Genomic DNA, 26,884 nt, shown 5'->3' on the forward strand with positions numbered 1-26,884 from the left:
ACTATTTTATCCATTATATGAACAGAAATAAGGTAAGGAAACATAAATAACCCGGCTCTAAATAGAAGTTCAGATCCCTCCCCCGCCTAAAGTAATTTGTCCATTCCCTATACTCATCAGAGTGCAATGTCGCAAGAATGGTCTGCTCCACCTTCCTAAATCAGTGCAGTCTTGAATAAGTCGGACATTAATTTGTCAAAACGCAGTATTCACGAAATGTAAATTATGAACAGTGGTATACATATATGAGTTATTTAACTACTTTAAGAAATAATACACGTGAGTGTCTGTGTGTATATGTGTGTCCGTGTGTGTGTACGTTTTGAGCCATATATCTGAGGATTGTGTGTATGTCCGTGTGTGTGTGAGTTAGTTCTTTTAGTCATAAATCCGAAATATTAAAAGCACTGCCAAAAACCCAGTAGGTCCTGCTTTATACTGCCGTTGATTCATTTAATATCATTTTTTGAAACCCATGTCAAAATTGGCGAACTAACCATAAACAAATGTGACTACACTGTAGCATAAGCACTGAAAACAATTCGGCGATATGCTATATTTGCAGCTGATGTATTTTTACTTGTATGATTTACCATCAGTCAGATTTGCTGATGTATTTTTACTTGTATGATTTGCCATCAGTCAGATTTGCTCCTTTTGAAACTTCCCAGGCCCTTTCATAAGATATTCTTTTGATTTGTTACTTTCATCAGTTTCCGTGTATCACTACTTTTCTCAGCAATGCTCTGATGCTAGGTTCGTTTTCTTTTTTGTGTGCTATAAGAATCGCTTTTTTGAATGGTTGACATTGGTACCTGAGCTTATTTTTCGTTTCATATGAGTCTACATATTCTCCAATACCATCTCTTTTATTTCATTCTGTCAAGTAAAGCACAACTACTTAGCTAGCTGCTTCATGATACATTTAAATCTGCAAGGTGACCGTCCTGCACGTGATGCACACTAATGTTGACAAAAGCGATTAGATAGATCTGTTTCTTAACGAAACTGGTTCTATTTTAACCGATATATTTATTGGTTACTATTCTTAACTGGACAAAAGCGTCATCTCGAACTTGAGATGTAATATATGTTGTTTAATTAGCTTGTGCTCACTTCGATTAACGGCTGCATAGTCGGATATATGTTGTTGTTGATGTTGTTGTTGATGTTGTTGCTGTTGTTGTCGAGTTTTATGCCATTTTACAGCACATGATATTCCGTATAGGTGGTGGAAGAAAAACCCGGGAAGATTCAGGTAAGAACCACCGCCCCACGGATAGCTACTGGTAAGTTTTCTCACGTATCCACATGATATTCCGTACAGGTGGTGGAAGAAAAACCCGGGAAGATTCAGGTAAGAACCACCGCCCCACGGATAGCTACTGGTAAGCTTTCTCACGTATCCACATGATATTCCGTACAGGTGGTGGAAGAAAAACCCGGGAAGATTCAGGTAAGAACCACCGCCCCACGGATAGCTACTGGTAAGCTTTCTCACGTATCCACATTGGCCAAATCCGAGGCTAGAACCCAATCAGACAGAGGATAGACGGCAGTGATCCGTGACAGTGAGACCTTTAGACATCTCGTCCACCCGGGGCCCCTGGTTATATAAGTAAACCAACTGTGGTTATGTCGGTAAACCAGCTGTGGTTCAAAACAACGCCCTGAACGGCATACCACCTTTTCATTGGCCAACTGAAAATAAGTTATAAATAAATATAGGACGTCATTTTCTTTTTACCAATGAGAGGACAGTATTCCATTCAGCGCTTTGTTCTTGCATATTAAGCGGGCGCGACCAGGTACATGTCGAGCGGTACTGTGGGGAAATGATTTGGCATTCCTTAAAGGTATTATATTAAGTCAAACTTTTGATAGGGATACACAGTCGAATGCCAGAACTAGACCAAATTTATTACGCTACACGAAATGTGGCTTGAAACAACAGCGTTTATTCTTAAATGGGTCGCGCGAGAAAGGAGAGAAGTGTCCTCCGTTGTAGTTATTATATAGTACATGTATGACAGGTCAACTTAAAGTAACGATACGGGCCCCTGTGTATTATACGTGGTTCTAATATTTAAACATATATTAGATTAGTTGTATTTCATAGGAATAGTATTATACGTTTTGCTAATATTTCGCTAACTGCCCGTTGTAAACTGCAATCAAACTCTGAAGTTAATATAGAAGTTATGACAATATAGAAGGTATGACAATTTCTACTCCATTTGTTCATTTCTACGCTGTACAACATTTCAACATTTCTAAAAAGAATTGTACAACATTAGGACTTTATTTTCCTAACTCGTATTAACTGTTTGATATACGGAATGCTTACAGCAAGTTTTCTCATTATTGATTCATTTATTCATATCCGGATACTCTCTTTCGGTGACACAGATGTCATGTGGTGACTTTAACAACGAATACATTTCCCGAAGGGTGACATTTTAGAAAGAAACCATCTGTTGTCTTGTGCATGGAGTTTCAACAAAACATTTACATGAATGGAATGAGTCGAATATAATTGCATCCTTATGTTTCGTATCCGTTTCACTAGCTCATGTGATTTGTCCTGAAAACAGGTCAATGAATGCATTTGTTACTGCATACATGCCGTCTAGGTCTCGGCCAATGTATGCTCGTGAGAAAGCTTGCCGATAGCTTCCTGTGGGTCGGTTTACCCGGGTTCTTCCTCAACCACTTATAGTGGCCGACATGTATAGCCTATTTTGTGCTGAAAATGGCATTAAACCAAAAAACAACAGCAACAACAACCATTATTTGTTTGCTACATTGACTATCATCACCAGTACACTTATGAATTGTTACGTATGGCACGTTCTGGTGTCGAGTTTTTTATTCTTACGGGCCTATACTGCTGATGATAAATAATGAGGTACAGTAAAACAGGTCTGTGCACGAGCACACAACCGATATATATTCCAAACCCCAGGTTGATCTAGGACATTGACCAAACAAAACCAGTACAATGATTCCTGTTGTAGACAGATTCGTTTACGAACCTGGTTATTATACTAATAATTTCGTACATCTGTTTCTAACGAAGTCATTTCATACGTACAAATGCTTAAGGTATTCCACTGTATTCGCAATTAGTACGTATCATTATTATTATTATTATTATTATTATTAATAGTAGTAGTAGTAGTAGTATTGTTGTGTTTGTTGTTTATCTAATACGTCCTTGTTCTCAAATTTAGAAATATTCTAAAAACTTACCTTATTATTGTTATTGGATAAATCTCAAAACAAATATTTAGTTTTTCCATTTGCAGAACTACTCCAATGCATAAACATAAACATTACATCAAGATTTTGAAGAAATAATAGTTTCATAGAAAAATAAATTATTTAGCTAATTGTGTATTTCAACTAAGAATAGTAGTATTCGTTAGGGCTAGAGGCTAAATGTACATATAACATGTTTATAAGCATATATATATATATATATATATATATATATATATATATATATATATATAAAGAGAGAGAGTTTAGTATTGTATCATGTGTGCTATAGTGTATATTCAAGAAACGGACTGTGTATTAAACAAACTTTCTAGCATTGATTTTATGGGGATTTTAACAAGGATTTGAATGGACCATTTTTGTTATACAGCTTTTTATCGGCCTCTACTATTTAACAGGGAATGTGCCAACATGCCGTTAAACCCTAAACATGCATGCATACATTCAAATATAGATACCTCATAATATGCTGTTAAACCCTAAACATACATGCATGCATTCAAAGATATCTACCGCATACCATGCTGTTGGACCCTAAACATACATGCATGCATTCAAACATACTTGCCACATAATATACCGTTAAACCCTAAACATACATGCATACATTCAAATATAGATACCACATACTATGATGTTAAACCCTAAAGGTACTTACATGTATTCAAACATAGGTACCACATAATATACCGTTAAACCCTAAACATACATGCATGCATTCAAACATACCTACCACATAATACGCCGTTAAACCCTAAACATACATGCGTGAATTCAAACATAGATCCACGTACTATGCCGTTACACCCTTAGCGTACATGCAAGCATTCAAACATAGATACCACATACTATGCTGTTAAATCATAAACATACATGCATGCATTCAAACATAGATGCCACATACTATGCCGTTATACTCTAAACATACATTCATGCATTCAAACGTGCCTAACACACACATACTCCATATACGGTCTTTGTGTTTTCATTTAATGAAACTGCATTTGTTTTTTATTGAGAATTTATAAACAATAAAATTAATCAAGTGCAACTGCTTTGATTTGCGATAGATTGTTAATGATGCTAAATGGAAATAATGCTCTCTGCTTTGTATTTTAAGATAATAATGAACATTCTTTAAATACAACAAACCAAAGAGTTTGAGGCTTTGGTGATGCCAGTATGTATAGTAAATGAATTGTATGCATTGTCAATGCCGGTATGTACAGTAAATAAGCTTTGAAATGTTTCATGGCGTATAGTATACATTGCTAGGTATTGAGGAAGTATTTTGGACTACGATATAATGTCAATGGAGTTGTTCCCCTTTGAAAGGAAATTCGCAGTAAAATAGGAGATACATTATTTCACCATACTCCATTGTTGTTTAGTTTTTGTTTAATCTTTTTTGATGTAACGAGACAAAACTTGGAGTAGTAGAATGGGGAGGGATGGAACTTGATCATATTTTTCAGACCTAGATGCACAAGTCTTTTCTCCACATTATTCAAATAATGATGTTTTAGATGTTAATAAAGATATCATTGATCAGGAGGTAGATGATGATGATGATGATGATGATGATGATGATGATGATGATGACTGAAATATATAGGTGACAAAGGCTGCTTGTGAATGTCGGCATTGTAGACATGTGATTTTTTTAAGTATTTAACACCGTATTGGAATGTAGGCTTTCCGGACAAGTGTCCTTTTACTATATTTAACACCGTATTGGAATGTTGTCTTTCCGGACATGTGTCTTTTTAATATATTTAACACCGTATTGGAATGTAGGCTTTCCGGACATGTGTCTTTTTAATATATTTCACACCGTATTGCAATGTAGGCATCCGGACATGTCTTTTTAATATATTTAACACCGTATTGGAATTTAGGCATTCGATATTGGAATGTAGGCATATTGGACATGTGTCTTTTTAATATATTTAACACCGTATTGGAATGTGGGTATACGGACATGTGTCTTTTTAATATTTGTCATACCGTATTGGAATGTAGGCATCCAGACACGTGTCTTTTAAATTTGTTTTAATCCGTATTAGAATGTGTGCATCCTGACATGTGTCTTTTTAATGTATTTAACACCGTATTGGAATGTAGGCATTCGGACATGTGTCTTTTTAATATATTTAACACCGTATTGGAATGTAGGCATCCGCATATGTGTCTTATTAATATATTTAACACCGTATTGGAATGTAAGCATCCAGACATATGTCTTTTTAATATATTTAACACCGTATTATAATGTATTCATCCGGACATGTGTCTTTTTGATATATTTAACACCGTATTGGACTGTAGGCATTCGGATATGGGTAATTTTAATATATTTAACACCGTATTGGAATGTAGGACATGTGTCTTTTTAGTATATTTAACACCATATTGGAATGTATGCATTCGGAAAAGTCTCTTTTAAATATATTTAACACCGTATTGGAATGTAGGTCATGTGTCTTTTTTATATATTTAACAACATATTGGAATGTGGGCATCCTGACAAATGTCATTTAAATATATTTAACACCGTATTGGAATGTAGGCATCCTGACATGTGTCTTTTTAGTATATTTCACAACGTATTGGAATGTATGCATTCAGTATTGGGATGTAGGCATTTGGACATGTGTCTTTTTAATATATTTAACATCGTATTGGAATGTTTGCATTCTGACACGTGCTTTTTTAATATATTTAACACCGTATTGGAATGTAGGCATTTGGACAAGTGTCCTTCTAATATATTTAACACCGTATTGGAATGTAGGACATGTGTCTTTTTAATATATTTAACACCGAATCGGAATGTAGGCATTCGGACATGTGTCTTTTTAATATATTTAACTCAGTATTGGAATGTAGGCATTCGGACATGCCTCTTTTTAATATATGTAACACCGTATTGGAATGTAGGCATCCGGACATGTGTCTTTTTAATATATTTTACACGTTATTGGAATGTTTGCATTCTGACACGTGTCTTTTTAATATATTTAACACCGTATTGAAATGTAGGCATTTGTACAGGTGTCTTTTTAATATATTTAACAACATATTGGAATGTATTGATCAAGACACGTGTCTTTTTAATATATTTAACACCGTATTTAAATGTAGACATTCGGTATTGGAATTTAGACATTTGGACTTGTGTCATTTTAATATATTTAACACCGTATTGGAATGTAGGCATCCGGACATGTGTCTTTTTATTATTTTTAACACAGTATTGGAATGTAGGCATCCGGACATGTCTTTTTAATATATTTAACACCGTATTGGAATTTAGGCATCCGCATATGTGTTTCTTTAATATATTTAACACCGTTTTCGAATGTAGCATTCGGTATTGGAATGTAGGCATATTGGACATGTGTCTTTTTAATATATTTAACACCGTAGTGGAATGTAGGCACTCCGAGTATGTGTCTTAAGATATTTTTCGGAGTTTTAGACCAAGTGCTTATTTATGATCTTATTTGATATATGTTTGTAGGATTTTATACCGCTAATAATGTCGAGCTGTTGGAATATATACACCGAAAGCCGGACAAAGTTAACGTAAATAACGCAAATAAACCGCACTCTGTACACAGATATGACAAATTAGTAGTAGGCGATTTCTGGCAAAATTCTAGAGTATAAAACGAATACATTGTTACACGTTGCATGTTTGGCTGCAATGCAAAACTACTTCAAGTACTGGTGACAATAAGTACAGGAGGAAGCTGCCTTGGATCGAGCTTTGCCCTAATTCTTACATGTAGGCTCACTAATTACCGGAAAGCGCACATATTATGGGAAAAAAGACATAGTAGCATAGTTTTCTCTACTGTCTTTATTGTCAATGCAATTTGAAATTGTATTTTTAAATTCAGCAAGCACTCTGCACAGACCTTCGTGTAACTGATATCGCAAGCAACAAATCATTTATCCATGCCTCATGTTAACTTCAATACCGCCTCTTTCACTACGCATTAGTTCAAGTTCGGGAAAGATCACTACTATACTTCCCTCATGCATTAATAAAGTCTCTCAGATATATAAACCCTAACAAACTCGTAGATAGAAAAGTGTCAAATAAAAAGCACCATTTCGCGGAATTATAAAGATAGGTGTCACGTAACACAAACACGTGGGATATTGGAGCAATCCTGCCAGTTGTTAAATATTAATGTATGCAAATATGCTAATGACTTTGGTATAAACGATGGTTTCCATTGGACATTGTGGTTTTTAATAGATAACATTGACATTGAGAATTGTGCTACTAGAAATTTAGTATTATGTTATCTGACCGGTGATGTATATACTTTAACCGTTACTAATCATTTATTGCAGGTTTCATATCAGCGCTGGCAATTACATTTTATTTTGTTTACTATTACAATTTTTAAAGTTCTGTTTGAAATTAGATTGCCATTGGTGGCGTTATTGACTTTTGTGGATTGGTTGAATTACACAGATATTTCGATAGTAGTTTTAGTTCTAATCTTGTTATTATTGTTATTATTATCATTGTTGTTGTTGTTGTTGTTGTTTATCTAATACGCCCTTAATCTCAAATTTAGAAATATTATAAAAACTTACATTATTATTGTTATTGGTTAAATCTCCTCAAAACAAATATTTAGTTTTTCCATTTGTAGAACTACTACAATGCATAAATTCGAACATTACATCAAGATTCAATACCGATTTCAAAGAAATAATAGTATTATAGAAAAATAAATTATTTTGCGAATTGCGTATTTCAACCAAGAATGGTAGTAGTATTCGTTAGGGGTAGAGGCTTTCTGGACATGTGTCTTTTTAAGATATTTAACATGCTATTGGAATGTAGGCATCCTGATATGTGTCTTTTTAATATATTTAACACCGTATTGGATTGTAGGCATCCGGACATGTGTCATTTTAATATATTTAACACCGTATTGGAATGTAGGCATCCGGACATGTGTCTTTTCAATATATTTAACACCGTATTGGAATGTAGGCATCCGGACATGTCTTTTTAATATATTTAACACCATATTGGAATTTAGGCATCCGGCCACGTGTCTTTTTAATATATTTAAAACCGTATTGGAATGTAGGCATTCGGTATTGGAATGTAGGCATATTGGACATGTGTCTTTTTATTATATTTAACACCGTAGTGGAATATAGGCTCTCCGAACATGTGTCTTAAGATATTTTTCGGAGTTTTAGACCAAGTACTTATTTATGATCTTATTTGATATACGTCTGTAGGATTTTATACCGCTAATAATGTCGATCTGTTAGAAAATACACACCGAAAGCCGGACAAAGTTAACGTAAATAACGCAAATAAACCGCACACTGTACACACATATGACAAATTAGTAGTAGGCGATTTCTGGCAAAATTCTAGAGTATGAAACGAATACATTGTTACACGTTGCATGATTGGCTGCAATGCAAAACTACTTCAAGTACTGGTGACAATAAGTACAGGAGGAAGCTGCCTTGGATCGAGCTTTGCCCTACTTCTTACATGTAGGCTCACTAATTACCGGAAAGCGCACATATTATGGGAAAAAAGACATAGTAGCATAGTTTTCTCTACTGTCTTTATTGTCAATGCAATTTGAAATTGTATTTTTAAATTCAACATACACTCTGTACCGACCTTTTTGTGACTGATATCGCAAGCAACAAATCATTTATCCATGCCTCATGTTAACTTCAATACAGCCTCTTTCACTACGCCTTAGTTCAAGTTCTGGAAAAGATCACTACTATACTTCCCTCATGCATTAATAAAGTCTCTCAGATATATAAACCCTTACAAACCCGTACATAGAATATTGTCAAATAAAAAGCACCATTTCGCGGAATTATAAAGATAGGTGTCACGTAACACAAACACGTGGGATATTGGAGCAATCCCGCCAGTTGTTAAATATTAATTTATGCAAATATGCTAATGACTTTGGTATAAACGATGGTTTCCATTGGACATTGTGGTTTTTACTAAATAACATTGACATTGAGAATTGTGCTACTAGAAATTTAGTATTATGTTATCTGACCGGTAGTGCATATACTTTAACCGTTACTAATCATGTATTGCATGTTTCATTTCCGCGCTGGTAATTAAGTTATAATTTAATTAAATTATGATGAAAGTTCCACCCTTGTTCATGAGGTTAGAAAGTTAAATTAGTGACAAGGTAGATTTACAGCTCTGAGCCCCCAGTCAGCAGTGCCGACGGCTAAATAGTAGAGAACACGAAGATGAAATTCAATCAGTAAGAATTTAATAAATTCGATAATTTAAAAACGATAACTTTCAATCACCCGTCTTTCCCTCGACCAAGTGACAGCCTAATTCATCCTATGATTTACAGTGTGAGTTCGATTTTCTCCCGTCCTTGCGTCTACTCATCTCTTTCTTTCCCGCTAATTCCTTCCTTCCGTTCCTCCAACACATCCTTCGACTCCGTTTCCCTCTCGACTATCTCCTCCTCCAATTCGGCTCCCAATTACCTCTTACTCCCTTCTCTCCCCTTTTCCTCCTAGGAATGTTATCATTTATTTCTTGTTCCATCATGAGCATTAAAGTAAATGTATCCACAAACTCAATATATGTAGCATAGACATCCATACTGTAGCATGTGTCGCTTACATCAGATAACACAAGACACATTGTTTACTGACATGAACTTGGAGAAACAAATCATGTTGGTTGTACTCAAAGGTTTGAATGTGTTATCCAACTGAAAACTAAATCCAAAAGACAAATCACAACCGAGAGTGAAAAAATGAAACAATTGATTGAAGGTATGTGCAATTCATGCATGTGCGAAATAATCAAGATTGTATTATATCCAGTTCAATTATATTACAGTATGTTGCAAATAAAAATCATTATTTGTCATTGTTTGAAAATACATTCACTTAAGTGCAAAGTATAATCTTTTCACTAGCATGGGTTACAAAAAATATTATTAAGCAAGTTATTGCTGTGTATACTACTTACCCACATAAATCAATACCCGTTTGTATTAATTATGACTACAGATGACAAGCAAATAGAAGCCCAGTTGGTGAAGAAACACAACTGGCAGCGAGCAGTAAACTCATTGTTTGATTTTGCCGACAGGCTATCAAAGACAAAGGTTATTTTAGTTTGCAAATCAAGCTTACCTTGGAAGCCGGCTTTGGATACTTTCAAACCGATTATTTGTTGAAAGATATCGATAGAAATGTTTTTTTTTTTTCTTCTCAAAGCAAGCCAACCTTACAAGCCGACTTTGGATTCTTTTAAGTGTACCGATTCTTTTTTTATACAAATTTGCTTCCTTTTAGCCAGTATTCACAGAAATATTGGAAATGAATTGAAACAATGAAACAATTTTTAAAGTGATGTATTATGGTGCTTCGTGAATGGACATCGATGACCCAGGGTCACCTAGAAGATTTGGAGAAAATAAACTCATCTGATGAATTTGTGAAGACCAGAAGAGAAGATGATTTCGCAGACAATATGATGATTAACATGGATGAAATTCTAGTGTGCTTCGATCACCTTCCTGGACGGACTGTCAATAAAATGGGGTTAAAAGGGTGAGAATTAGCACAACTGGTACATATGTTAAAAAAATGACTTTAGTCCTTGCAGTGTCGTCTTAAGGAGATGTGTTGCCTCCAATAATAATTGTTCACAGTATGAGAAAGCTAAGACGATATTCATGCACCGAACGAATGGATCATATGTGTGCAGGAGAAGGGTTAAATTGATGAGATGATGCTGCAGTGGATTAACAAAATTATCACAAATACACAGCTTTATATATTTTTTAAATAAAAATTTAAGTTGGAGTGCATTTTCCGACATGTAATTTTTAAATGATTTAAAATGTGCCCACAATATAAGACTGGAAAAGATTCTATGTGTCCTAGAACATACAGTGCACACAAATTTACATTCAGAATTGATGTATGGTGTTCCAACATATATGGTAAATACGGTAGCTATAATTTTTTATGAATAACTAACTGTTGATTGAGTTGCATAGATAAATGTAAGTGAAACTGCCATAATGATTCCATGCTCTTACACACAAATATTAATACTATTGTCACTTTATGAATTGTTTACTAGCATTTATTTAATGATCTTAATATTATTATTTGGCAGCATAATAATGATGCAGTTCACTAAGCTCTATAACTGTTACAAATTTCACCAGAAGTGAAAACAAACTTGCTACAATTATACTGCAGAAAAAAATTGTTTTTCCTTTTCTTCATGAGGGCCACATAAAATCTATTAACATAACACTTCCTAATAAGTAACAGTTCATCTAAAATGTTAATTGCCATAACTTTTTCATCTATTATGATATTTTTGAAAGGAAAACTCTTCTAGAATTATCTGAAAAATATCTTCTAAATTGCTTCATTACTTCACAGAAATTCAGAAAAAAGAAATTCATGTTCTGCTTGCTAAAGAAAATAATTCTTACTTCATTTCCATTATTTTCACCCATCCATTCCTCCTTTCTGGGAAATACATTATTTTATCCTGAACTGTCTGTCCAGCTGTCATACTTACCTATCCAGGCCATAGCTCCAAAATGCTTCTATGGTCTTCAGTAATTTGGTATTGATATTCATCTCAAAATCAAAGTGTCAACTAACATTCATGACTACTATTGATGAAATCAATAAAGTTAAACGTCAAAGGAAGCCACTTTTCTTCAGGGTTTGCAATATTTGGTGGAATTATTTATATAAAATGTTAATATCTCATACAAATCTGATATATGGATGCTCATGTTATGTGCAAGGTGAAAGTAAGCTTGCCGTAGGCTTGTCCAAGTTGTAACTTTTCAATGACATGCGGGTTTTCAAAATATTTGGTAGCATTATTCACATGAATAAGGTCATTTGTTGCATAGTCTTCAACCCTGAAACCTTGAAGGTCATTGTCTTAGCTACAGTTCAGAGTGGTTTAAGGCAGTCTTTTCCAGGCTGTAACTTTCAAATGGCTTGTACATCTTGAAACCTATCTGCACATTTCAGTAGTCTGAATTGACATCATAAGGCCTTGTTAGTCCAAATTGAATTAAATTACAGCCTTACTCATGATCTCGGTTTCTACCACAAAAGTGGCTGGGGGTGATATCATTTTTTATAAGACCAATTTTTAGTTTTTAGTTTTTAGAAATTAATTATGGGAAATAGAGTTTTAATATATTTTTTCGAAGTCGTATCCAAATGAAAATGGAAGGGGTTGGGTGGGCAATAAAACATCTACCTTGGAAGTGTCCACAAGGAAATAACACAAAGCATACAGGTACATATACATACAGCGATTTTTCTTATTCAACTTCAACTACTCATGTCAAAAGACATAAAGAGTGAAGACTAAAATCTGTAAGTGGTTATGACTGTAATTACATCAAAACATATTTTGTAGGAAAGTATAAACATAATGTAAATTATTGCTTGTATTTCTTTCAGTCAGATTGAAAAAAGTCACATATTCAGCTGGGACTTAGACATTTATTTGAATAAAAGCAGTTCCAAGGATAAAATATAATGTTGATTTGTTCACTGATCTCTGTTTTTGCAAATAAATGCACATATGTCATTATTTTTTGTAAGTCAAATAACATACACTAAAGTCACAGACTGGTAGTTTACCATTAAGTTGCAATTACTGTTCTGGGTTGGCTTTAATGGTGTTAATGATATGTCATATATTTAAAGATGAAAATGTTCTGTCATCAGAGAAATGGAAAACAAATTAACTTTATTCCTGTTCACACTTTGGGGGTTAAAAATTCAAACTTTAGATGGAGCTGATTCCATGGTCAGGCTGCTACATCAAGTGTCCGTTCCACAGCAGATGATTAAAACAAATTTGTTTGTTTTCCCCAACCATAATTCTTCAAACCCGGAAGGTCTGTGCAGGTAGTAGTATTGGTCTGCTGACTGGTTTCAATGTTTCAAAAGTTTCTGTCAAAATCAGAACCTGAAACGTAAGAAACATCAACAAATAAACATCAGCTATTTCAATAAACAAATTTCTGATTACATTTCATCCTCACTTATACCTCATTGACATGATGTTGCTAAATGGGAGAAAAAGTAATAAATAATTAGTTAATCAAAACAGTGTAATAATATCCTTCAAAATATGAATCTGGGTTGGAAACCACACGTCTGTCTTATTGTACATCTTTTAAGTAACCTTAGTAAATTAAAGAGAAATCCTGTAAAAAGTCAGTTTTTTCTTCTAGTTAATTCCTGACTGAAAGTGTTTATCTTTCAAATCCAGTCCTGAATGTCATTCTGATGATTGAGAGGAACAAGGATATGCTCCACTGAAATCCATGTACCTGCTACAGATTGCAGATTTACACAGAAAATGTATGTGACCTCTACTATGGCTGTCAGAGCACAAGCAGGATTCTTCCGTCTTCAACAGCACTCATTTTCAAGAATCACCAATTATTATTATTATTTGTATTCCTAATGCATTATACAGTAATAGTCAAAGGGGTATACATTTCTGACCACACTTTCTCTTGCTCTCATGATTTCACTCTTGACAAATCAGTACTGGTTTACTAATGTTATAATGTTGCTTTGTTGCAAGACCAGTTAATAGAGCTCCATTTTTCATTCTTGATCCCTTTCTTGTTTAGCGATGGAATTTGCTGTATTTTTGTAGTGTGTTATTGTGTAATGGTTAAGATGTTGCTCATTATTTCAGCTTGGTAAAAAAGTAAGGGAAATGTAAACAGCATATCACAGATTGCTTCTGATTGCTGATTAAACTTAAATGATGGCAGTCAGACTAAGGGCTGTTCCATTAAAACATATATGGGACCCAGGAAGGCGCTTTCAAAGTGGGATACTCACCCACTGATGCAGTTTGTAATTTTCTTATCGTTTTAATATGAAATTTGTGAATTCAATGTAACTTGGCATACATTGTTTTAAAAACTGCCTCCCCTGGGTACCATGTATGGTTAGATGGAACAGCCCTAAAAGCAAAGCTTACAAGTATGGTACATATAGTGAATAAGTCAAATTTGAAAGAATCGGGGGTGGGGGGGGTAGGGAGAGAGATCCACTATTTAAATAATTAGATTATCATATGTGCATGCTTTATATATCATTCTGTGTCAGTAATTGGGTTAAAGCACTAAATTTGTATATATGTTCATAAATATAGAAACAGGCATCAAACCATGGGCAATAATTGTTGTCCAAAGAGTACTCACATAAAATATTTTGGTGGCTATGGTATCAAAAAGTGGTTTCCTATTGCAAAGGCAACATTCTTTCATGGTTGCACATATTGTTCACTTTGTTTCTTGACAGGAAAGTAGTTGCCTATGGGCACAAAACAGTGGTTAGTGGATGTGTTCCTCCTGTCAAGAAACAAAGTGAACAATATGTGCAACCATGAAAGAATGTTGCCTTTGCAATAGGAAACCACTTTTTGATACCATAAATTTCATTTATTTATTTTCTAGAAAAATGCCATCCGAATAACCGACGTTTTGTAGTGAAAATTTAGTCTGATGAATTTGTCTTAAAAATTGTTCTTTTGGTAACAAAAATCTATTGTGTATAAAACATGTACGCTGTTGTTTCATAATTGACTTACCTATCTTAACATGTTTTGAAATGTATATATTTTCTGTATTTGGCCCGATCATTGCCATTGAGATTTTCTAATCGTGACTGGAAGTTATTTTTGCGGTCGCAAATCTGAAACTTCATTAATGTAAGAGTACAGTATAAGTGTTAAGTGTTCCTCCTGAACTTTAAAATAACGGTACAATGTACCTCTGGAAAAAAAGGTGGGTGCAGATTGAAATTATTGAGATACTTCCTTGTAAGTGTAAATTTTCTTTTCAGTAAGTATACAGTATTTGGCTTTAAACTGCTTTATAGACTTTAAATCTCTACACAGTAATGCAGTGAAAGTTACATTTAGTGTTTGCAAATGAATATTTGAAATATTAAGCTTAAACAAAATTATACCCAATGAATGCAGAAACTGTACTCCAATTTTACCATTAGAAATATTTAGAATTGTTTTTTTGTCACCGCCACCATTATATGTCTTCCCTGGACAGTCTATGAAAGTCTTTTTCCCAGCCTACAAGTGCATACCATATATGTCGTTCTTGTCCACAACAGTGATTTATATGAATGGCAAGTTGTACTGCGTTCTTCTTAATTAGCTACCATTTCATTCAGTATGTGCTTTAATAATGTTTTCAAGTAGATAAATGATGTCCATAAAAAGATGTCCTGCTTTTTAATAACTTTTCACCAGTCTCCAACCTCCATTGTCCTACATTGTGTCCCAAAGTTTTTTCAAGAATTTGTATTAAAAAATCCTACACACCTGGACAGCCTCTGACGAGTGTATGAGCTATATCTTGTTTTGTAAACACCATTAATTTCATTGTAACCATAATTCAAATTTATATCCTAAGAAGTTGCATTTTTGGTGCTTGAGCTTTTGCATTTAAATTAAGACTTGTTTCATATGTTAAGAGGTTTTGTAATAAGTATTAGGGAAAGAAATGAAAACTAGCAAATAACACTGTCTGTCTTAGTGATATTTGAAATCATGATTTCAAATTATGTTTGTATTCAGATGTTGCAGTCTTTGCTGTATCTGTGTAAAACATTTAACATCATACAATATTTCTTTTATTACTTGCATGTACATAAGACCATACTTATAGGCCACACATTGTCTTAATTCTAAGTATACACAGTATATGTTTCTTCAAATAGGGAAATAATTGAATCAAAATAATTATCTGTTTCCATTCTTTATCGTATGTCTACTATTTTCTCACAATTATCAAATGTAGGTTTATCATCAAAATTAAAATACATATTAGTGACTATATATAGAGTGCACAGACCTAAACAAATACTTATTAATGGGAAATGATAATTAAGGCAAAATAATTTCCTTTCTTTAAATTATTTTCCATTTCACACACACACACACTACATATATATATATATATATATATATATATATATATATATATATATATATATATATATATATATATATATATATATATATTGCAAGACTAGAATTCTCTGGTGGCCTGGTTGCCAGTGTCAGGATAACGTGTCTGAGATGGATATCATGCCACATGTCAGCAACGTGATGCCCCAGAGCTGGATACCACTATAGACAGATCCCTAGTGACTGAGTACATTTTAATACATTATCGAACAAGTTCTGTGTTTATACACTCTTATTAATATTGACAACACGTAAAGCCCATAAGTGTTTTGGAAAAATGGTGTTTGCCATACAATGTCTTGCTGGACTTAAATCAGTCATACCTTAGTAGAAGACGCCCAGCAAATTACTTTCGGATATATCAGTAGCATATTTCACCAATCACATCATTGTTGTTGTATTGATTTCTTCGTTCCATTCACTGACCAGTAAGTTATAACTGGAGTCCTTGTAGCAATTAAAACACCTTAAAATAGCCATAATTTAGTTTCTTGACAGCACATAAATATTACTTTGTATGAAACAGTTCGTCCGGCTGACCTGAACCATAACCTATCCATTATAAACACACTAAAAGCGTCGTCTATTTCCACCGGCGACGATGTTCTACAGGACTCAGAGATATTGAATTTCAAAAAGATGTACTTCGTGATATACTGTGTCTTCCACTAACCAGGTTACTTTTGAAAACTTGCTTGAATCATTTTGTTAAATCACAAAATGATTAGTGTCGTGCAAGCCTTTTGTTACTCTAGTTGCAAAGAGTGAGCACACCTAATCTCTTTATTTCATCCCATGGGTGAAGTTCTCCATTATATGATGGAAATTTCTTCTTCAGAATTTCCACAATGGTCGATCTTTCAAAGTGTGCAAATCCATTAGGTCTTTTTCGGGAAGGGGGAAGAGGTTAAAGTAGTTGGAAAAGCATTCAGTAGAAATAAATCTATGCTTAGGGATACTAAATTTGAAATGTATGATTTACTATTGAGCAAGCAGATGGAAGTTTGCCTGCAGTATTCAATTAACTGAGTCTTCTAAGATATTCTACTGAACAGCGATGTTTATACTTTAATACATCATCCATTGCCCTCTACAGAGACCCGAATAACTCTCATAAACCCAGATAAATTCACAGACAATAACTGCATTTGTTTTTTCTTCTCCAATTCAGTATAGTTACAAAGGTAGAAATGGCTGAAAGAACAGCAGACTCCTTTCCCAACCCCACCCCCGAGTTCAAACTTCAAAACCTTAACTGTCTATTTCTCCCAAGTGACGGTCCTGTATTGAGGAAAAGAGGGTGTTTATTTCAGCAGCTTCATACAATGTAAATATTTTGACGTATTTTCATCGTGAGAACAGGTGAATGAATGAAACATGATGACAATCATTATGCCCACAAATTTAAGATTGAGAAAATATTATTTGTTGTGAATGAAAATAACATTAATATCAGTCAAGTAGAGCAATCATTAATGTCAGTCTTATAGAACAAGCAATTGTGGTTATTTGCTAACTGAAAGAGGCTTAAGGATTTATTCAGCAGACTAAATATTTCATAGGACTAATGTCATGTTTGTGTCTAACACTCAAGTTTGGCTCTAGTATATATATATATATATATATATATATATATATATATATATATATATGAAGTATATCCTGAATTTTAAGTTCAACTCTTTGTTTGTTCCAATTTATTTAACACATCTAATGGGAAAAAGTTGCCAAAAACGTCCACATGATTCGGTGAAGACAGATTCTTGGGTATTTCGTACAGCATCGGCGTAAAACGTTATTATTTAACTAGGACACATGCGGCCAAAGTTCAGTCCCATCTGTATTTGTATTGACTTAAAGAAGAAGGCTTACATCTTTCCTTCAAAAAACTTAATGCACTTTATGGTGACCTACCATTGCACAAATATTGACATGAGTAGTTAACTGGAGCAGAGGTTTTGAAAGAGTACATAAATCATCTTCCAATAATAAAAAGCTCTTTTAATCTAATTGAAAGTTAACATAAACAAGATGACAATCAGTTCCTTTAAGATGGTGTTAAATAAACACAAAAATTACATTTATACACAAAATAAGATTACAGTGTAACATATAAAAGGACACGTGCAATGCAAAGCAGAAATGTAAGTAATATGCACAAATACTACTACTACTACTACTACTACTACTACTGCTACTACTACTACTGCTAATAATAATAACAATAATAATACTAATAATAATAATAATAAGAAGAAGAAGAAGAAGAAGAAGAATAGAAATCCAAGTATTTGTATAGTCTGGATAAATGTATCCTTGGAAAATACCACATACTGAAACAAAATGCTTAAGAAAAAGAATACAGCTGAAAATTATCTCAAGTCGGTTCAGTGCAGGAAAAATGAGTTTTCTGAGCTTTCTTGAAATGTGTCACAGTTTAACTATCTTTAAGTTCAAGAGGCAGACTATTCCAGAGAGTTCTGCCTTGATAATCAAAAGTATGTTTACCAAAGTATTTTAATCTAACATTGGGAGTATTGATGATACGAATACAGGAGATGAGCGCAAGTGTCTGGAAAGTGATTATAAACTATGAACTCAACAATGTACTTTGGGTTTGACGTATAAAAATAAGTTGTAACAGAGATGTCACTTTTTATTTAATCCTTGATATAACCAGAAGCGTGTGAAGGATACCACGCATAGAAGATAAGTACTCACTGATAGGAATTCATTAACAAAATAAGGAGCACCATTTTGGATTTTTTGGTACTATGTACTGAGGTAAAATAGACTGGAATCGAAATAATCAAGTATAGAAATTACAATGCAAAGATACGGCCAATCCAATGATACCTCGGTGATTATAATATTTGTGAGAAAATTAAGTCCTTGTGACTTAGGGTTAGGATTATGGTTTTCCGGTAGTAACGTACGAACAGATAGTGCCATTTTGGATACCGATTTTACTGAAATACGTGTCTTATGGATCCCGATAGATAGGTATTTTGTCCATGAAAATCGGTCAAGTAGTTTATGAGAAAAATGAATTCTTGTGATTTCCCATATGTTTATATAGGTTATGGTTAGTGTCAAAGGAAAGGCTTACAAAGAAGAAACAAAAAGCTGAAGTAAGTAGTAATTTAGGGGAAAAGAAAACGATACTTGTGTATCTATACTGAAAAATGCAAAACATTCAACTTCATATCAGAGAATGTACAGGTCAAATGCACCAAATATATAACACAATACAATTGTATTGCATCTATTTCACCAAGAATAAAAAATTAACTGGGTTAATTTTTGAAAAGTTATTAACAGTTTGGCAATAACTACTTCAAGAAACATACACATGATCTCCTCCATTTTCTTTCTATGAGGAACATGTCGGCTCACGTAATGGTTCAAAAGAAAGTCTTCCTTAATGCATTTCACATGACACTCAGGACAGCAGAATACCTACAAATATATTTCAACAGTAATAGTGTTTTAGGAAAAGGGAAAAGCACTTAAATGTTAACTATGCTGCATTTTGTAATAGCTTATTATTTATTATTTTTATAGAACAGTGATGGTAAAACACATATAAACTCTAAAGATCAGATTCTCCTTTACTGGTCATCAGTGAAAGCAGTAGCCACAAAACAGCATTTAGAATGATAAAATAAGAACAAATTGTATTATAGTTTCTACTTACCTTTGCAAGATGATTTTCTGATGAATCTCTTCAATTTTGGTGTCTGGTGTGTACAGACAGCAAGAATGTGTCGATCCTTAAAAAGTAAAACTTCATATGATGGCACAACATTAAGTAAATTAGATACAAAAAATGTCGTCATAAACACAGTCATACGCAAAGATGCGTAAATCATCATTTGCCCTATCGAAAATAAAAAAAAAATTCTACATAAATTCCTTGTTATCTACATTATACTTAATTTGTTAGAAAAGAAAAATTTCCAAAGTCATTACTTTCACTGTAGTTGCTATAACGAACCACCCCAGTCTTTTATTCCATTATTACAAAACATGTAACTTTCAGACTGAAACATTTATACCTTAATACTAAATATTTACCTTGTATATGTTATGAATAGCTGTTGGTGGTAATATTACAGCAAGATTATTTGTGACATTCACTAATATCTCATGCTGCTCTTATCTGCATAAAAAGTATATATCGTCAAATACATTTCAATGGTTATCTTCCTGAGGAAAAATGAATAGAAACACATTTCGCAAAGTACCAGCATTATCTCTTGAAACATAAGAAAAGGACACATGATGCAGTTAAATAAAAGACTATGTAAATGTGTCACTGTAATTATAGCTGTAAAACTAATTTCATGTCTTCCAAGAGAAAAATAAATTAAAAAAAATAAAAACATGCAAACGAAATTATAATGGTGGCTGCACATATGGGCTGCAAGGGATGGAATCTGGTGAAGAATATTCAATCTAATATCAAAACTTATTGTGAAATAAAGATGCAAAAAATGCAATTTTCATTATTATTACCATTTTGCAAATATGCAGTTTATATAAAAAGTGTAAGATTGATTAATATTGCTGGCAATGTCAGTTTTCCACATACATAAATGAATAGGCCATTCTCAATCTATGTTGGTATCTATGTTCAGTAAATAATTGCTAACTGTTAACAATTCTCAAATGACTTAGTAATCACAATGTAGCAATGCAGTAGTCCAGATATCAGTAAATTACTATGAGCCAACAATAGCATCACTGATGATTTTGTTCCTGCTCAAGTAAAAATATCACTTGAAAAAATGGAAAAGAAAGACAAGAAAAATAACAATATTAAATAGTAAGAACTTTAACAAAGTATGTAAACTGAAGCTGCATTTATCCGGGTTACAATAGTCAGTATTAATCCGTACACACACACACACACACACACACACACACACACACACACACACACACACACACAATGTCTGTATTGATGAACACATGCACATTGGATTAACTTTAATCAAATACGTAACAAATGCGCAATTTTTTTTTGTATGACTGAAAAGATTTAGTATTATCATCTATAAATAGACATGCTGAATAGGCTAATATATGTTTTAACATAGCTGCAAAGAGCTCTTCTAGATTATTAACAAGCTAATGTCAAGGAACAAATCTACACCACTTCCAATTACCTTCTCTCCAGTTGACCTTCCGGACATGTCTGCAAATTTCTTCCGTGACAAAGTACAAACCATTAGAGATAAGCTTGACACCACAGTTTCAATTGACTTGTCGTCACCATACAGTTGGGATGCAGAATTTGAGCGGCAACCATTAGCAGCATTTCAACCTGTCTCTATGGATTTCGTACGTACAATCTTGATAAAGATTGTACCAAAGTCATGTGAAATTGATCCAATTCCAACATCACTGCTGCTAGAGTGCTTAGATCCAGTATTGCCTTCACTAACTGATGTTATTAATACCTCTTTCTCATCAAGGGAATTTCCATAATTTTTCAGTTGTAAATGTACACAATGCACAGAAAGGAAATATCATAAAGACAATCAACATAATAAAAACATGAGAAAAACAAACCTTTTCTGAGAACAAATTCTAGTTCTATGAGACTGAAAAGAGTGTCATTAAAGACACAATACATATAAAGATAAAAAGTGTTTCAAGTCAGGATGAGAAAATTATTTCTCACCCATGCGACAGAGAAATCTACTTGTTTTGCTAACCTTACTTTTCTTGTCTCAGTCTAGTCATCTCAGACCAGTCGTCTCAGTCAAGTTGTCCACGCGCTCAGAACTACTTTTAAAAAAAGAAACCTTGTTATCTTCTGCTCTGCCTGACGTAGTTGTACTAAAAATCAAACGACAACAACAACATCAACAAATCTATAACAAAAACGTAGTAACTTAAGGTAAATCCATCTTTGAGAACATACAATAAAAACCATTTTGAGAGAGACAAAGACACAAACGCACACGATGTCGAACGTTTTGGTATTATGCTATTTCGTTCCACACAGCATGGTCAATATGATCTATATGCAGGCCTAGCTCGGTACATTTTTCAGGTCAGCGTCATTAAATGTAGCTAAAGCTACCTGACTAGTTTCAAATACTTTGTGTGAAACAAATTATATACTGTTAACTACATTTAATGACGCTGACCTGAAACATGTATGTGCTACAGATAGGATAAAATTCTAAATACTATAGACCTATACGTTTCATAGCATCCCAACTCTCTTAACTTAAAAATATAGCTACAATATTTAAAGACAAATAATGCACTTACCAGCCAGAAGTAATCTTTTATCCGCCAATGCCGTAATCCATAAGCAAATTTCACTGTAGCACTTGCCATATTTCCAGGACAGAAAAATAAATGTTCAAAGAATCCGCGAACTTGAATGTTTAGCACATGGTTATCCGCTATAATCCGTTTTTGGAGGGTCTATTTATACACGGGGGCAATTTTACAATCAATATTAAAGACAACACAAGTATATCACACACAGTTTCACCTCCTCCAAAGAAAAGGCTAGTTATTTACGATAGTGACACAGATCTCTAATTACCCATGAATAATCTAAAGAAAGATGTTACTCTTCGGTACAGCTTGTGCTAAGTATAACTACAGTAGAGCTGAGTAGCCAATATCGTTTTATTATTTACCATCTAACTTTTCAAAATTGGAACTGATGAAAATACAACAGTTTCTTGTAATAAATATTAATTATTTATTGTCAATTTCATATAACATCCATATATTAAGTGTGATAATACCTCATTAGCATGCGACGTTTTATGTTGTTATTTTTCTTTGCTCACGCGTATAAACTGTATACTTCGGACGCAACGGTCACACCACAGCCCTCATTAACATATTCATATTAATGCGCCGAATGTAAACATTGGACGTGAAGACTAGTGCAGAATTCTTTTTACTTTAAAGGAAAATATTGGGTGGGAAAAATAATCTACGGTGGGGTTTGGACCGAGACAAGGAAATCCCAGTCGCGGGTTTATATTATATGTCTCCCCACTCGGGCAAGCCTCGTGGGGAGACAAATAATATAAATCCTTGACTGGGATTTCCTTGTCCCGGCCCAAACCCCAACATAGATTCTATAGATCTTTTTCTTCTGAATGATATATCTGCCGAAAGTGTCAAACCTAACTTATGAAAACAAGATAGCTATGAACAGTTTCGAAAAGAGATTAACACTCATTATTAAATTTGTTTATAAACTGTTTCAAAGCATATTAGATTTAATAACAAATAACAATGTCTCCTCCAACACCCACTCTTTTGATGCTCCAAGGCAATGGTGTGATGGTAGTGGAACTGATGTTTAATGCCATTTTAACACTCCGTGAGATGGTCAAGCCAGAAAATCACATCACTGAAACCAACCAGCCACTGTGACTCCATGTAATGATATGAAAAGCATTATAACCGGAATGTGGCGCATTAGGCTAATTTTTACAGAATGGCTACAACGCCAAGTTTGACGTATTAAACTATGAGAAGTTGACATTCAGTTTTTGGAGTGGAAGTGGACTTGACACCATCTGATTCATATAAACAATTTCTCAGACTATTTTTGAAATTTGACAAGACTTTCAAACTCTGAGCTAAGACAAATCTACATTATGTCTAGTTCAACCCTTGAACCATACCATGACATTCCAAGGTTTATGTGTGTGCGTTTACATGACCAATACAGATGTACATGTCAAAAATTAGAATTATGTTTAAAAACAATCAATTTTTTAAACAATTTCAGCCTTTATCTGTGGTATAATTGATTTACCCTTTTACCTCAACACAAAGCAGGACGATTGAAACAATTCCGCTAAAATATATGCAAACTATTAGGCATTAGATAGTTATGGCAAAGAAAGTTACACACAGATAAAGCTAGATTATAATAATTTGGATCTATGAACAATAGATGTGTCAATGTGTTTCCCAATTTCTGGGTGGGTGTAGATATGACACATGATTATATGAATCATGTTTTATATGAATAATTCCATGAAATCTTTGTGAAAACCCAGACATCATTCAAAAGTCGGAGCCTGGACATTCCTGTGGTAGGCCTAACCTAAACTCTGACTCAAAACCGTGATGTAGAGTATGGATATCATGGGTTCAAACTGGTATATGACACCAACAGGACAATATACAAAAATTATACAAAATATAATTTAAGACATGAGTTGTTGAAAAGACGTTGTGGCCAGGTCAAGGATGGGCCTAATTTTCACTTCAGACAACCTCATATATCATTAATAGTAAATTGTATATGGCTGTAATCAGTAAAAGATTCTTTACCTTGTCAATATGAATAACTGACCCAGATTGTATTGAAAACATATCAAGCATTTCGGAATAATGGCCATAATATGAAAGTGTGACAAATGGACTGATGAAAATGGGGATATCAATGGGAGGGAGGCAGAGGAGACTTCAGTATAATTTCTTACATTACATAATACAATTTTCAATTTATCCATATCTATATCTCATGAACTTTGCTCATACCTTTTTAACTCGTCTTGAAACAGGTACTCTGTATTGTACCTGCTGAATTTGGGAATAAATAGCTTTTTTCTCAAAATGCAGCTCTCCTTAAATGAAATAGTCATTAAACATTATCAATATATGTAAACAAATTTTTAAAAAAATAAATCTGTACTTTGATCAGTTCAATTGCTCTTAAGTAAATAATATGCACATTAATAATTTTACCTGTCACTTTAAAAAGTAAAACATGAACTTGAAATTTTTTTAAAAACAAATAGGGGCACAACTATATGATTTAACATGCACATATTGCCCTAATGGAAATGCCATTCAAAGAAAACTTTAAAATGAACTAATTACCAAAGACATTAACGGAATATTGACTGATATGACTCTGTGACCTTACTCATGTTAAAAGCAAGTTTAGATTTTAAGTAAAATCTATAATTTATGTTAATCACCTTATCCTTGTAATCCATCGGCTTAAGTTTCTCTCTAGGCGGAGACTGCTTAACTACATCCGCATAAGACATTCGGGTATCGCCAAGGTGGCACAGGTCCGAGGTTAACAGTGTTTCAGCGCTATTTATCTCCACCATGTCCACACCAACAACAAATGACTCCAATACTGTTTTCAATACATGTACACCATTTATGTTTACATGGAGTCCATCACGTGCCAAATGCATACTTCGATCAAACAATGGGTTATAGTCAATACAATGGCACTTATCACATTCTTGGCTTAAGCTCATAATGCCATCATTTAGTGCAGCACATCCTTTTGTAAGTCTGGTAAAACAGTCCAGTTTCAATGCAAAGATTTAAAGTTACTGGTGGTTCGAGGCAAAATTCCACAAACACTGACGAACATCGTGGGATTCGTTTCCACCAGCTGGTGAATAAAGTCTCTAACAATTGAAAGCAAGAAATGTACCAAAAGAATGAAGTAAAATGCAAACTAAATGTGACTAAAAAAGCTGTGAAAATTCCAGAAAATCACCACCATGGTAATTACTGGCATTTGGGAAATATAAACAAAATGATACAAATATAGAAACATATGCTACCAATTTTAATTTGTTCAACTCTCAAGCTCTAAGAAAAAAATAACGCTAACCCGTTTTGACATCATAGAAGGTTTAGGAACAATGCACACCAATAATTTGTGTTGTAGGGTTGTAAACATCGTATGAATTGGTACAAAGATTCTCATAAAGTGATGTATATATATTTTACCTAATTAATGTTACCCTCCTCCTGATGTTAAGCCTGTTTATTTGTGGTATTTGGTGGATTGTTAGTTAATAAAGGTAGCTTGTTGGGAGCCGATAATACCAAAATCGGTTAAAAGGATGAATGAAATGAAGCTACTGAAACAATTTCTTCAATATTTTCATGTTTTTATTCATTTTGTTAAAGAAACATACTTCAACTTAATCCGATTACGGCATTCCCAGCATAAATCACATTTCAGGCAAATGAAATGTAGGCCAACATAACTTGAAATCAGGTCCACATGATTGTGTGAGAGTTTGAATTTATTAGAAAAAGCATCATGCCCTTAATTTGTAGAAAACCGTCAATATGGGTTGCAAAAAGTATATTTCTGAAATTTGTCTTTCTCATTATGATGCTAGGTGACATCAAAAGAGGCTACAAAGCACCGTTAATTAGGCAGTAAGACCTCGACCCCAAAACATAAATTTTAGGTTTAATGTCTTAGACTGTAGGACGACTAATCAATATGGATGCTAAACATGGGTAAATGTTCATTCTTGAAATTTATTGCTGGTCTTATTCTAATTAGAGAGACCATTTGGAATTCATCATTAGCCAGTTCTACTCTATAAGATCAATATAATAAATTAAATATACAATATAAATCAATAATATAGTTCTGCTGCAAACATTGGGCACAAATATAAATAAATGTTTTTAAAGTAAAATTAACAAGCAAAAATACCTTGTAAATATCTTCACACCATTTCCAGC

Source organism: Sinohyriopsis cumingii, chromosome 10, assembly GCF_028554795.1.
Source record: "Sinohyriopsis cumingii isolate HCF-2022 chromosome 10, ASM2855479v2, whole genome shotgun sequence".
NCBI lineage: Eukaryota > Metazoa > Mollusca > Bivalvia > Unionida > Unionidae > Sinohyriopsis > Sinohyriopsis cumingii.